This window comes from Nothobranchius furzeri, chromosome 9, assembly GCF_043380555.1.
Source record: "Nothobranchius furzeri strain GRZ-AD chromosome 9, NfurGRZ-RIMD1, whole genome shotgun sequence".
NCBI lineage: Eukaryota > Metazoa > Chordata > Actinopteri > Cyprinodontiformes > Nothobranchiidae > Nothobranchius > Nothobranchius furzeri.
The window spans coordinates 10,029,292-10,045,108 of NC_091749.1; the positions used below are offsets into that span (position 1 = coordinate 10,029,292).

A 15,817-nucleotide genomic window follows, 5' to 3' on the forward strand; every position below is an offset into this window, starting at 1 on the left:
GAAGTCAAGTGTGGATGAAGCTCTTCCAAGCACGCCCTCTAGGGTCTCGTACGACCCACCCTTGCATCATCAGTGGAAAAATAAGGGATTAAAGATAAATTATCAGTGACTGCAGAAAATAATTCAGGAGTAAATAAAAGTGGAAGCTCGGTCACAGGAGCCAAAACTCGGAGTTCTCTGGTTTCTGGCAGAGATACAGAATCCTCACAAGCAACTAACTCTGAAGCGTCGTCAGTCACATCTGGAAAATACCTGAAGGGAATGAACAAGAGGGGGGGGTGTTTTAGAAGAAAATGAACTTTTTTTCACTTAGGAAGTAAAAACAATAAAATCTCTAGTAGAAAGTAGATGTACACATACTCTATATGTCTATAAGTTTAGGCCCACTTGGTGACTTAGAATCGAGAAGCTGCTTAGATTTCACAAGCAAGTAGAAAAAATAGAAGCAAGAACAACAACAACAAAATATTTTTGTAAAGTTTATGTTTTTCTATCAAATAAAATGAAATAGAATACAAATATATATATATATATAATATACACACAAAAAATAAAATAAAATAAAATAAATAAATAAAATGGCACAAAAAAAGCCAAAAAAACAAACAAAAACCCATCCCTCCCGCAGAATCGCCACCTTATCGTGGTGGGAGGGTTTGAGGACCTCCATCGTCCTGGAAGCTGTGTAGTCTGGTTCATTAGCCCCTGTTAGGGTCTCCATGGCAACATGGTCTCGGGTAGGCGGTCGGACTAAGCACGATTCAAACACCTGAAGATTAGACCTCCTCTATGTGGATGGTGAGATCGAGGTCTTCCATGTAGAGGAGGTGCTATCCATGGCCAGTCTTGTTGATTATCTGGTGGACGGGGATCTGACCTCTGCAGAACAGCAGTGGGGACAGGGCGTCTCCTTGGTATTAGCCAAGTCAGTTAGCCATTCAGAGTGAGTCCCATCCTTTAGCAGCTGCTTCATTTGTGCTGCCAGGCACTCATGGAGTGCAGTGAGCTTCTTAAGCCAGTAGGCGTGGATCATGTTAGGTCCTGGAGCTGTCCAGTTCTTCAGACCTGAGGCTCTTTGTTGGATGTCTGCCACAGTGATGGATACTGGGTTCTGCTCAGGGAGGTGGCTGTGGTCTTCTCTAGAGAGACTAGCCCCTTTGCATCACTGTTCAGTCTCCAGACTTAGTGAACACAAACGGTCAGAACACACACACATGGTCAGAACACACACACACACACACACACGTATGGTCAGAACACACACACACACACACACACACACACTGTAATCTTTCCAGTTCCTATTTTAAAGCGGGTTAAATCTTTCTTCAGAGGCCAACAACAAAAATAAAAAACAGTAATTCTCTTAAATGAAAATATAAAATCTCACCTATTAACTTTCATGCTTTGGAGCAGAAAAAGTGCATAAAACCCACAATATTTCAAGCTCAGTTTGCTCCACTCTGATTTACTGTGAGGCTCACCTGTTCAAACCAGACACCTGCATCTCTGGGGTTGGGAGGAGGGTCCTTCAAGACTGTTGGAAACCCATTTCAGGTGACTGCCTCTAGAAACTCATCAAGAGAATGCCAAGAGCGTGCAAAGCAGTAATCAGAGCAAAGGGTGACTTTTCTGAAGAAAATGGAAAATAAAACACATTTTCAGTTATTTCACCTTTAAACTCTGTTGGGTATTTTTATAAAAATGTACCTTTTTGAGACCTAAAAGATGCCCATTACACATCATGAATCTCTGTGTTGGTATGTTCATAAAAAGGTTGAGCAAAGATGTTAATTGAGAGAACTCTGTAACTCTGTAACTTGAGAAGGTCCGCCTTCTCCCCCCATCCATTTGGTGAATAAAACCACTGAAGACTCTTGAGGAAGGGAGAGTCGCCTGGCAGATAGCTCTGGAGAGAGTTATGTGTCATGGTGATCTCCCCCCATTTGGCTAATTCAGTGTAAAATGTCTTCCTGGTTGTCATGTGTGTTTATTTCAGGTTCCAGGGTTATGGAGGTTAAGTATTATCTACCAGATAATTGCAGAATGCAGGTATACAGAGCAGGTGAGGAGAAAGCTTTGAAGGCTGAAGCAGAGTGGGGCCTGGTTGAGCCACACACACACATGGACATTACAAATAATCAATTTACTCTCTCTATCAAAGGGTGTGTCGTCCTTTAAGGTAATATGGGATAAAATCAAATTACCTAACAAGTGGTGGAGAATGCGGGCAAGGCAGAGCCGTCGATGGGAAGCTGGCTTCGGGGAGCCGTACAGGCGCCACTTACCTCATCAAAGCCCGGGGAACTAAAATTGTTTCACCGGCCGGCTTTTTAGCCTTGCAGGCAGATTCCCATTCAAGCTCTCGCCTTCCCGAACTCAGGACGAAATTACCACGGAGAGTAGGTTAATTCATTAATTCATTAAGCTAATTCAGTAATTTGTGTCTGTTTCTTTAACCACTGGCAGTGTGGTTTGAGTTGATTGAGGAGGGCCAGTTGCGGCCGTGTGTGTGTGTGTGTGAACCTCTTGAGTGTATGAGAAAGTTGATGACCGGAAAAAGACGTGTGAGATTGTTTTGGCTAAAATTGGTTTGAGTCTGTTTCTGGTAAGGGGAGACTGTGGATCAGCTCTGGTGAGCTCTGGAGAGCAGAGTTCCGGTGGGAGTTCGCTTCGCAGTCTGGCAGCTGAATAGCACACTGGGTGAGTAAAAATTAATTGCACTTTTTGTTTTTAACCGTTGGCAGTGTGATTTAAGATTGATGGTGGTGACTGACATTCACGCACAAAAAGACGTTTTTGTGTCCAGCTAGGGGTTGCACATGTAAACCGTGGGGTTGCATTGAAACGTGAACCGGGCTGTATTCCTGCCTTGAAGAGGAGGTTTTAATAAGTCTTGTGTCTGCGTGCACAGGGCGTCCCGCAGAGCTGTGGGTAGTAATTACAGGTGAATGTTCAGGTGCACCTAAAACTGTTGCTAAACCAGCGCTGCATTAAAGCAGCCGCGGATGGTTAATACACGCAGCATGTAAGTGCTGGTGTCGATTGGAGTGGTTTGATGCTGAAATCACACTGCCGCAGGGAATTGTTTAAATATTTTATGGTGCAACAAGGTACACAAAATTTGATTGGCTTAAAAGATCTTAAATCGGTCTAAAATTCCCGGTCTGTGTTATTTGTGTTGTGATTTTTCTGGTGCCATGGGGCTGCGTTCCATTTTTGTGGGTGGACTTGCCGGTTTCCGTGTTGTGTATTGTTGAAAGGTGACGCTGAGGACTGGCATGTTAATTTCTGACAGAGTTTTGCTCCATCTGTGTATGAGTAAAGGTTTTGGGCCTAACCGGATCTGGTCTGATCTGGGGGGGTTGTGTCCAAGTTCTGAATGTGTGTGAGTGAAAGCCTGCAGGTCAGTTTCTGTGTGTGTGTGAGTGTGAGAGAAGTTTTGGGCCGAAGTTCTGAAGCCTGAATGTGTGTATCTCGGCCAAGATCTCTGAATGAATGAAAGGTCCCATTACATGACAATGTGTGTGACTGAGGCTTTGAGCCTAGTTTGTTCTGTGTGAAACCTGCAGATTCTAGATGGTCTATGTTCTATGTTTCTGTTTTGTTCTGTGTTGTCTTGTTCTTTATTCTGTACATGTATGAATAACACTAACATCCTGTGATGTGTAAGTGTGGGTCAGAAGGCTCAGGTGTGTGTGTGTATGTGGTTCCTAAGAGAAGCTGGAGAAATAGAAGAAAGGAAAAGGAGGGGTGAAGGTTTGAGGGGGTGTATGAAGAGACAACGAAGTGTTATGGGGGATGGTTTTGATAAGGCTGCAGGCCACTAACTGTTTGATGGTTTGGTTAGGAAGAAATGAGAGGTTAGCAGAGAAGGTTAAGGAAAAAAGCAGACAGATGGAGAAAAGACAGAATTAAAGAAATGGTTGAGGAAAAGAGAGAAGGCAAAAAGGAAGTTTTAAAGAAATGTTTGAGGTGTGATGATTAACTAAATACTATCTGAAAAAGTCATTGCTTTTATCTGCATGATAACTCGTACTGAACTAGTAAACAAAATGACTTACATAGATAGAATGTTAAGGAAATACAGTTAAGCAGGGATAAAGACATCCATCCTCTAACTCCTTCAGCTTCACAGGCTGAATGGTTGCCCAAATAAGCTGGAGATGATTCACGCGATTGCCTCAAGTTAAATTAGATATTCTGGTCTACAGGCCTTTTATTATTTTATTAAAATAAATAAATACTCTTTCTAAAAGATCATGTAGTTAGACTTAAGTAGTTCCCCTAATCATTTATTGAGGAATTTGACCCCAAATTACAGAATTAGAAGGGAAAATTCATGATTTTGTGTTTTAAGAGGCACATAACCTTATAACTAGCTTATGCCATTTTAAAATGACAGACTCTTTGCTTATAGCTCTGGTAGATTAGCTGTGCAGCAGCTACTCTGGATCCGAAGATACCTTTTGCTCATGAACTAAGATTAAAAATACAACTTTGACTCAAGATGGTCTCTATTTCACACGTGATAGGCTGTTCCTTTACTGGAATGCAAACTTTAGACAGTTCTATATAGATAGTTTAAACAGCCCCAAACTAAATATTCAGCCTGGTGTACGTGGTTTAATTTGATCATTCTGATTTTATGAGACCTATTGTTTAAATTTTCTAATCTGATAGATGTAAGCTAGTGTTACCATGTTCTGTATTATTGTTTAGATTATGCAGTTTTACTTTAGTGGGTTATGTTCTTAGGTAAATAGAATTCTACACTATGCAGTAACAGTTTTTTATCTCAGCATTTTATCATATGACTAAATCATGTTAAACTTGGTGTTCCTGCCATAAGACTGGTTTTACAGGAGGGTGTTTAGATTTTTTATGAACCTTAAAAACTTCCCGTTAAATGTGTGTTGTCGACCCTCGATAGATTAAGTAACTGGTGTTAATTTAATAACATGATTGAATCAACACGGTGCTAGATTTTTCCTGTATGCTATTTCTATGCAAATCTTGTTTGAAATGTAAACATCAACTCAGCCCCTGCAGACCATAAATGCTATTTTATTTTACTCAACAGTAAGGCTGTTTTGTAACTATTTCAACATTTGAGCTATTACCATCATTTCTTTTCTGTTTGGGTTATAAGGTTTAATAAATCTGAGTGACTTCCTTTTGATTAACTTAGATCCTGTAAATGTGTGAGACGCCTACCTCCACAGGAGGGGGTGGTGTAACTGATAAAGTGGTGTTTTAACCCTTTTGATTACCTTACAAGGTGGAGACGGGCTAGTTCATTTAAATTAGAATGCCTCTTGCCTGAATGCAAATGTGTGAGCCTAAGCAGCTAAATCAAGCTAGACTGGAAGTCTCTTGTGGCACCCTTTTGTGAAAAACCCTTTGAAGCCTCTGTGACGTGAGTGTGTTAACTCCGCCTTAGTGTGATAGAATCTCTGATAAACTCCTTTTGAGACAAGCTAGTTTTAAAGAATTTGGATGTGTTTTATTTTGTTTGTGATAATTTAGGACAGACCATATCTGACTAGTTTCATGCTAAACCAGACATCAATGTTTACTAATTTAAACAATTAGGCAGCACAACTTTTGGGTACACTGTTTTCCTAAATGTGAATTGTTCCCTATGCAAAGACAGGCTGGGAGACTCCTTGATTTGTGTCCTGCTGTGATGTGATGATGGCAACTCGATTAACAGGTGATAAAGATCAGTGGCTGGCTGCATTGGTTCCTGCAGAAAACATCAAAGGACACAGATCGGACACAAGACGCTTTGTGCCCCATTGACCCTCAACAACCAGGAAGGTATTGTGATTGCAACACAAGATGGTTTGCTATGTCCTGTCCTGATACTCTCCGAATGCAGGAATGGCTCAGACTCAGGAGAAGAGTGTCGATGAAAAGACTTCAGAGGATCTGAGTTCCTTTGAGCAAGCAGCTGTGGAAGTTGAACGCATGTCTAACAGAATGCAAATTGGTCTGTGCCTGTGGCATCCTGCTGTGGGTCTTTGAAACGTTTGTGACTTGTAGGTGTGTTGAAAAGGAGGTGGAGCCCACAATCCAAGATGGAGGAAGCACGAAAGACATGGCTAAACTGCTGACTTGCAGTCCAAGACGGAAGTGACACAAACCACCGTCACCGGCTGAGCTAATGTTAAACCACAAACCAAGTGGATCAGTTAGCCCAAACCGGTACCAACCTGTAAGCTGATGTAAAACCACAAAACCCGCTGTGGGCCAGTCAGCTCTCTCAGGAAGTGACCTGCGTCGACACGTCAGCGGGACGACGCAAAGCTGAGAGCACAGTGTGACCGAGATATCACACCTGAACTGGAGATGAGGTGTAGAGGTCAAACACCAACTTCAGGAGGGAACCAGAACAGGTGAGCCAGCCACAGAAAACTCAAAACCTGTGACACCTGTTCAGTCCTACAAGCGATCGATTGCAGCACAGGAGGTAACGACGGATGTGGAGCAGAAGATCCACAAGTGTTTGATGACAAATGATATGGGTTACTTTAATAAAGCTAGGAGCTCAAGATTATTATGTGGGTTTTGGTGTCTAGTTTATTCATTCCTAATTCCAGGTTTTAACTCTTGCTCTGGGTTTTGTTGACAGGATAATCATTGCTCAAAGGTAGCATTCAGGGGGATAAATTAATAAAGCTAGAAATGCAGGACAAAATTGGGTTTGATGTCTGGTTTAATGTTGAACTAAAATCCGATTGATTAATTGGTCATTTCAAATTCCAGGTTAGGTGTGTCCTAATTTCATGTTAATGTTTTATTGGTTTAATCTTTTATTGCTCAAAAAGTCACATCAGGAGGGAATGTTGGGTATTTTTATAAAAATGTACCTTTTTGAGACCTAAAAGATGCCCATTACACATCATGAATCTCTGTGTTGGTATGTTCATAAAAAGGTTGAGCAAAGATGTTAATTGAGAGAACTCTGTAACTCTGTAACTTGAGAAGGTCCGCCTTCTCCCCCCATCCATTTGGTGAATAAAACCACTGAAGACTCTTGAGGAAGGGAGAGTCGCCTGGCAGATAGCTCTGGAGAGAGTTATGTGTCATGGTGATCTCCCCCCATTTGGCTAATTCAGTGTAAAATGTCTTCCTGGTTGTCATGTGTGTTTATTTCAGGTTCCAGGGTTATGGAGGTTAAGTATTATCTACCAGATAATTGCAGAATGCAGGTATACAGAGCAGGTGAGGAGAAAGCTTTGAAGGCTGAAGCAGAGTGGGGCCTGGTTGAGCCACACACACACATGGACATTACAAATAATCAATTTACTCTCTCTATCAAAGGGTGTGTCGTCCTTTAAGGTAATATGGGATAAAATCAAATTACCTAACAAACTCCACATCATAGGTTTGATGCCTTCAGTGAGAATCTCCCAATGTAAACGGTCAAGATAATAAAGACAGCACATTGAATAAGAAGGCATGTCCAAACCTTTGGCTTGTACTGAATAAAACAAAGTTTACAAAATAAATATTTGTATTTTTCATTTAACAGATAAAAGAGAAGCAGCAATTCCAGCCAATCTGACATTAATCAGATGTATTTGTTAAATAAGCAGCAATAACATATAATTTTTTCTTATTCTGTCAGTATAATAATGACAGTAACAGATGTTTTGAGAGACAGTTCGACTTGTTTTTGTTGGCATCGAGCCGCTCTGAACATAAACCAGCCACCAGTATGGTACCGTTTCCTCGTGTAAAACTGGGTTTCTCATCTTGGGTTCTGAGGTTCTGATCGGAATCTTTGATCCAGTTGACTTCCTGATCACCGGTTCCTCTGTGTTTCTGGTCCTGTTTTAACATCAGGTCGTGTCCTCTGCAGGAGCAGCAGGGGGCTGTGTCCATTTCTGACGTTTAACTACGTAGAACCCAATCAGAACCACAGAAACCACCAAAGTCACAGCGACCACGACCCAGATTCAGAGCAAAACGCCCTCCGGCACCGTGGAGACATTCAGTGTTCCGTTCTTAGAAACCTGTTCGGCTACTGGAGTCATGCTGGAGTCGTGTTTGAGGTCAGGGCTGGAGTGGGACTTATTTTCAGCTCTGGAGTTTCAGGGTTCAGACCGGTGTTCTCCGTCTGAGAGGAGGGCCAAGATGGCAGCGTGACGAGGCGGATTCTTACGAGCTCTCAACACTAGATGATAATAAGTCATATCTTCAGTGCCTTTTTGACGTTTATCCTGCTTCCAAGCTTCTTTGAAGATTAGTGTGGTTTGTGTTCAAGGCACTATAAGGAACAAGAACATGTCAAAATCTGTTCAGGAGAGGTTACGCACCTCGAGCTAACAACTAGTGGCTAGCGTGCTAGCTAGCAACCAAACTATCTGAAAACAAAAACGGACAAACAGCAGATGGCAGAGGACTTTCTTCCACTACCAATAACACCATCCAAACCTAGCCTACCCTAACCCTACCTACTACATCACTAAAGTCAGTCGATTGCAAGTTTTTAGGAACCATGACTTGATCTGGACTGGGGCAACCTACATAAACCCTAAATAAATGCATGAGAGGATTTCTGAAGAACGAAGCTCATTTTCCTCTGAACACAAGTTATGGAAGTGCTTGTCCATCGTTTGTGTTAGAGGCGCCGTTCCCTCTCGGCTGCCTGATTGCAGGGGCGGGCCCCTCCCAAGCCCTGGCCGGGGGCTCACTGCCCTGAAGCTCCACCCCTGACGTGAAGAAGGAAAGTCTGCCTACTTTGTTGACAGTCGAGATTTCGTGAACGGAGCCGAAATTCACATATAAACTTTAAATCACACCAAGAATCTCAAGTCTTCTCAAACCCCAGATGGTATTCTTTGTTTTCCTACAAGATTTACAGACAAAAAATAAAGAAGTAAAATATACGTATGCAAAAAAAGAGGGAATGGAGAAGGGGAAGAAAGGATGAAGGGTAGTAAAGAAAGGAAGAAAAAACAGAAAGATAGCTAAAGGTTCATTATTGTTGTTTTCTGATACACATTACTGCTAGCTTCACAAATTTATCTCTGTTGTTAACTAAATGTTTATTGTTAGATAGATAAAGATTTGTTTTGAAATACACTCTAGTCAAGGTCGTGGTTCAGTTTATGGTGGTTTGGCGCCATCATGTGGACAAATAATGACATTGCGGTTATTTTATAATTATTTGTTGCTTTATTTTGCAGTTTACTTGCAAAATCTAAACAATTAAGATGTAAGAAATTTTTTATTGACTGTTTACCTACTTTATAAGTCTTAATGCATGTTTTTTTGTGTTTTTTGTTTAGAAACTAACCTTATATTTGACTCCTAAAACAAATTTATCCTTGCAAAAAAACCACAATTCCAGAAATCATCAACAGTAATAAAACAACCCAGTGTGATTTATCTGGAGAGTGTAGACGACCAAAATGAGACAATTCTGAAGAAATACAATCCATAAATTTGAGACAAAGGCCTCAAGAAAAAAAGAAGTCTGCATCCAAAGAGGTACAACAATTATTCATGATGAGACATAAAATAAATTAAAATGTCTGAAAATATAAGACAATTATGATGCATAGCCTAAATTAGCAAATGCTGCATGCAGAATCGTAGGGAAACAATAAATTGTGATTATCTTTTTTAAAACAGATGAAAAATGACAAAACAGACTAAATATGGGACACAGATGCACGCAGACATGCATAAATCAAAAAAGTTGTCACTAAATGAACCCAACTTAGTTCAAAATAAGCTGAAAAATGATCAAAATCACACAGAAACAATTGTTAAAGGACCAAAAACGAGCTCAAATTGTGGAGCAATTATGCCTAAAAGCCACACAATACCCAGCTGGAGGCTGAATGAAACTGTGGCCTTGAATCAGAGTCTTTTCAAAAATGTCAGAGGCCTTTCAAGGACTTCTCTGGTTCTCAAAGACGTCCCATGAATATAATCTATTATAAAACACACGATTCACTAATTATGTGTTTGCAAGGCTGAAACTCTGTGGATTAAAACTGAAGTTGAGGCATCATGTTTGCAGGTAATATCATTTTAATACATTAACCCTGAACTAAATCCAACATGTGGACTCGAGCTGACACATCATTTTCAGCAGTAAGAGTCAGCTTTAAGATGATCTGAATCGTCTCTTAGCTATGGCTGCCAGGGGGAACTCACCTGAAACTCAAGCCTGTTCAGATCTTCTCTTTTTCATTGTTTAGCTTCATCTGTTAGCCAGTAAGTCATTTTCAAATGACATTAGAGCAAATGTGTTCAGTCAGAAGATCTGCAAATGTTATTTATGGAGGCCAGGTAAAAAAGATTATTTAGGATTTGATCATGGTTCAGTTGAAAGTGATTTAACACCATCCTGTGGACCTTAAACCCCATTGCATTAAATTTGATACTGGAAGCCATGTGGGGTAATCTTAAACCATAAGACCAGTTTTTACCTCTAAATGTTAATTTTTGAGAAATGAAATGAATATTTTACTCCAAAAATAAAGAAAATACTAATTTTAACAGAAGAATTGGGATTTGTTTATAAATAAAACAGAAAAGCTTTAGGTAAAAATGACTGACTGGTAACAGTCTGATTATTATATGACCACCTGTTGATGTTTATGTTTGTTTATGTTTATGTATTAAGCAGATGCTTTGGTCCAAAGCGACTTACAAGTGATAATCAGCATATTGCCCTTGAGGCTAACAACAACAATAACAACAACAACATTGACATCAGTCATGGAGAGGAGGGAACAAAGGAGTGGATGGTAGAGAGGGGGGACGGGTGCAGGCAAGGTGCTAGTTAGATACTCTCTGAAGAGCAGGGTCTTCGGGAGTTTCTTGAAAATTGAAAAGGAAGCCCCTGTTCTGGTAGAGCTTGGAAGGTCATTCCACATTTGTGGAACGATGGATGAGAAGAGTCTGGATTGTCCTGAGCGTGGTGTAGGCACTGCTAGCCGACGATCCTGTGATGACCGGAGCGGCCGGGCCAAGACGTAAGCCTTTGCAAGAGGATTCAGGTAGATGGGAGCCGTACCGTCTCGGACTTTGTATGCTAGTGTTAGCAATTTGAATTTGATGCGTGCTGCTAGCGGCAGCCAGTGGAGCTTAATGAACAGAGGGGTGACGTGTGCTCTTTTTGGCTGATTGAAGACCAGACGCACCGCTGCATTCTGGACCATTTGAAGAGGTCTCACAGTACAGGCTGGAAGACCAGTTAGAAGGGCATTGCAGTAATCGAGGCGGGAGATGACAGTAGATTGCACCAGGAGCTGGGTGGCATGTTGTGTTAGGTATGGTCTGATCTTTCTTATGTTATACAGCACAAAGCGGCATGAACGAGCAACAGAGGCAACATGATCTTTAAAGGTCAGGTGTTCATCAATCACAACACCCAGATTTCGAACTGCCTTTGAAGGAGCCAGAGATAGGAAGTAGAGCCCTGCACTGAAGCCCTAGGCCCTCGGGTCGGCCCGGCCCGACGGCCGGGCTTCGGGCCAACGACTGTGTGATTACCTCGGACACGGGCCGGGCCGGGTGCCTTTATTTTTAATCGAATTCATTTAAAAAATTGAAAAAAAAAATTGAAACACTTAAACCAGGGGTCGGCAACCTGTTCCTATCAAAGAGCCATTATTACCCATTTCCCACAGTAAAGAAAACACTGGGAGCCACAGCAGCCGCGGCGTTGTGGGCGGGGCCTACCCTCAGACAGCAGAGCGCTGCTCACAACAGGTGACAGCAGCCAGTACCGGTCGCTCGTGTTCGTCAAAGTTATCTTTCATAAGACGATAATAAAACGATTTATATAAAATGGATCCAGAAGCTGTAGCCCGTCTCTGCCGACAATATTTTGATATTTTTCACCCTGTTGGTGGTTTTACTGAGCAGGTGCCACGTTTGCCATACGTTTCTTTTTAAAACATGTTTAGACTGTTCAGAATACAAATCCAGGCTCTGTCACGTTTGATTGTTGTAATTAAACTTTGTAGGTGGGGAAGGTCAGAAAAGGATCCGATCATTTTGTTTTTCCCTCATTTACAGTGACGGAGATAACGGCGCAGTGCGCCTGGCTCTGGTGTTAATCAAGTTTAATTTTATCTATTTTCACAAGAAAACAGAACAGGTAAAAGCAGGGCTTGTGTTGACCGGACAGTTCCCATATTTGACCGTTTATTTTGACGGAGAAAGAATAGAAAGAATTACCCCGACGCATGCAGATGAACTGACATTTTATTCTACGCACATCGCAGATGTAGCTAAATCGCTCAAGAAAAGATTCCCATCTGAACATCTGAGCTGGACACTGCTCAGCGCAGCTCACTATCAGCGTGTACTACATAAGGTATACAGCGAGCTGAAGATGTGGAGAGGGGCTTGGAGCATGTCGCAGAACCAGAGCGCATGCAGGAAGATTCCTCCGACTGAATTCAGTCGGAGGAATCTTCCCGCTGATCTGAATCTGATGCGGCTCTCTGTGCTAGTAAAATAATGAATGGATATTTAAATAAAATGCTTTATATTTTACTGAATTAATTTTATATCTGTATGTCAGTTCTATGTAAAGATTGTCTGCGTAAACCTGAACAGGCCCAACCCAGTCTTACTGTGAGACCAGGTTGATGGGTCACGCTTGTGCAAAATCAGAGGCGCTTCCTGAGCTGAAGAGGATGTGAGATTCTGGGATTCTCCTCAGACGGCTCCTGGATGCGTCACCATATCGGAGACAAGAACAAGCACTATTCAGCCAAAGTTTCATAATCAGGGAACATTTTCTAAGTGACAAGTCTCTCTGAGAGACAGGGTTTGGAAAATACTCGCTTCAGTGGGAGGAACCTTCCCGCATGCGCTCTGGTTCTGCAACGCGCTCCAAGCCAATCTCCACAACTTCAGCTCGCTGTGCACATATGCGCTGACAGCGAGCTGCGCTGAGCAGTGTGCAGCTCAGATGTTCAGATGGGAATCTTTTCTTGGGTGATTTAGCAACATCTGCGATGTGCGTGGAATGAAATGTCAGTTCGTCTGCATGCGTCGGGGTAATTCTTCCTATTCTTTCTCCGTCAAAATAAACGATCAAATACGGGAACTATCTGGTCAACACAACACAAGCCCTGCTTTTAACTGTTTTGTTTTCTTGTGAAAATTGTTGGAAAGAGATAAAATTTAACTTGATTACCACCAGAGCCAGTGCGCCATCATCTCCGTGACGGTAAATGAGGGAAAAACAAATTGATCGGATCCTGCACGTCTTTTAACACATTGGTCAGGATTGACACACTTTGTTTTCATTTAGTTGGTTAAAAAAAAGACGGGCTCGGGCTCGGGTCGGGCTAGAGAATCCTGAAAACCTTTTTGGGCCAGGTCGGGCTGGGGCTCCACCCCCTCGGGCCGGGCCGGACACGGGCTCAGATTTTAGGCCCGTGCAGGGCTCTAATAGGAAGTAATTTTGGTTGCGATATTATGCTGTATGGATGGTTTTGCTGGGATGACAAGTAGTTCAGTTTTAGAGAGGTTGAGTTGGAGATGGTGGGATTTCATCCATTTTGTTATGTCAGAGAGACGGTTTGACACTCATGCAGAGACAGTGTGGTCGTCCGGTGGAAATGACACATAGACCTGGGTGTCGTCTGCATAGCAGTGGTAGGAGAAGCCATGTGATCGAATGATCTCACCCAGTGAGGTGGTGTATGTGGCAAAGAGAAGAGGTCCTAGTACAGAGCCCTGGGGGGCCCCTTTGGCAAGATGGTGCATGGTAGAGGATTGTCCAAGCCAAGATACACTGAATGATCGTCCTGTGAGGTACGATTCAAACCAGGCGTGTGCTTACTCTGTGATGCCCATGCTAGAGAGTGTGAACAAAAGGAAGCCATGGTTGACAGTGTCAAATGCAGCCGATAAGTCGAGCAGGATAAGCACTGAGGATTTGCCTGTCGCTCTAGCTTCTTTTAAGGATTCAGTCACTGCTAACAGAGCGGTTTCAGTGGAGTGGCCCTGTTTGAACCCAGACTGGTAAGGGTCAAGCAGACAGTTTTGTGAGAGGTATTCTGTGATCTGCTTGAAAGCCACCCTTTCAATGATTTTGGACAGAAAAGGGAGGAGAGAGATAGGTCGGTAGTTCTCCACGTGATTTGGAGGAAGAGATGTTTTTTTTGGCAGCGGTTTAACCTGAGCATGCTTGAGAGAGGTGGGAAATGTACCGGATGTCAGTGAAGTGTTGATCACGTTTGACTGCTGCGGCTACTGTAGGAGCAATAGCTTGGAGCAGCTTAGTTGGAATGGGGTCAAGTGGGCATGTAGTAGGGCGGCTGCACGTGAGAAGCTTGGACACACAATTCTCAGTGAGAGGGGAAAAAGAGGAAAATGAAGCAGTAGGGCCTGAGATGGTTGGGCTAGAAGGAGTTTGTGGTTGCGAATGTTCAGGAGTGTCCAGTTGAGTAAACTGTTTGCTTATAGCTGCCACTTTGTCAGTGAAAAATGAGGCAAAGGTATCAGCTGATAGAATGTTGGTAGGAGGTGGAGATGGAGGGTTGAGCAGAGTTTTGAATGTTGAAAAAAGTTTCTGAGAGTCAGTAGAGCTGAGAATTTTGTCAGTGTAGAAAGCTTTCTTTGCATCAGTGATGCTGGCAGAGAATGAGGACAGTAATTCCTGAAATTTCAATTGATGACCAGGATCTTTTGTTTTGCGCCATTTCCGTTCCGCAGCTCTAAGATTGGTGCGTAGAGACCGGAGGGTATCATTTAGCCAAGAGTGCGACTGAGAGGATCTAGCAGGTCTAGTGGCTAAAGGGCACAAGTTGTTAAGACAAGAGCAGAGTGTGGAGCAGAGTGTGGAGCAGAGTGACTAGGTGGCTTCATTCACTTCATAAGCAGAGAATGTGCTGGGAGATGGAAGAGTGGAGGCAACAAGAGAGGAGAAGTAGTTGGGTGCCAGATTGCAGAGGTTGCGGCGGAATGAGACCATTGGGGAGGAAGCAGTGGACCTCCCTTGCAGAGTCGTGCTGAAATGGATGAAGTAATGATCCGAAAGATGCAGCGGTGTGACAGAGATTGTGTCTATGGCATTGATGTGTCTGATTTAATAACTTATTAAAACTTTGCTTTAGAAAAATATTCATTATACAATTATAATTTAATTGAATAACTAGAAAATAATCTCAAATGTCTGGTAACCTGTTAGAGGTGCGCAGAAGAGCATCCAGCTGCAACACTGAGAAATAAAGTTAAAATAAAACCCTGACTTATTTTCAGATGGAAACACTATTTTATGAAAACACAACTTGTGATTGACCTCACTTGTAATTTCCCAAACACGAAAACTCATCAGTGAACATTTACTAAAGAAGTACATCCTCGTTTTCTCCTACACTTTCCATTTTCCTTCTCTACAGATTTTTTTCTTTCACATTTGTCCAGATGATTCCTCATGATCATTCATGTAAATGAAAATAAAGATAACTGTTGTCAGGTTGAATTGCACCGTGGATCTGGTGGGAGAGTCTGCCCCCCTGGCTTTACCGTGAGGTCCGGACCGAACCGGACAGAGCCAACATCTGGACCTCTTTAATAGAGCAGGTCTTTGTAATCCTTTCCATTATTCATTCTCATAATATTCCCTCAGTGAGTGAGTGATCCTACCTGCTGATGCTGCTGGGTCTTGCTGCTGACTCCGGAAATAGCACGTTTTAGTGAAAAATGCCCATTTTGCACATTTAGTGGCGTCTGTTTCTAGAGTTTTCCTCCTGAGTCCTGCTTCTCCCACCCAGAGTCACCTGAAGTGTTCCGTCTGGAAGCGCCTGCAGAAAAAAGGCAG

The 15,817-nt window shown here is 42.4% G+C and overlaps 1 long non-coding RNA gene across 1 annotated transcript; it reads right to left on the reverse strand.

The window, feature by feature from the left end:
- Positions 1-738: 738 nt before the first annotated feature.
- On the reverse strand, positions 739-15,805 carry LOC139071732 (uncharacterized). The gene is made up of 3 exons (XR_011521552.1): positions 15,643-15,805; positions 1,485-1,632; positions 739-1,181 (listed from the first exon to the last, which is right to left on the reverse strand). It is a non-coding gene; the product is annotated as an uncharacterized lncRNA (long non-coding RNA).
- Between the last annotated feature and the right edge of the window lie 12 nt (positions 15,806-15,817).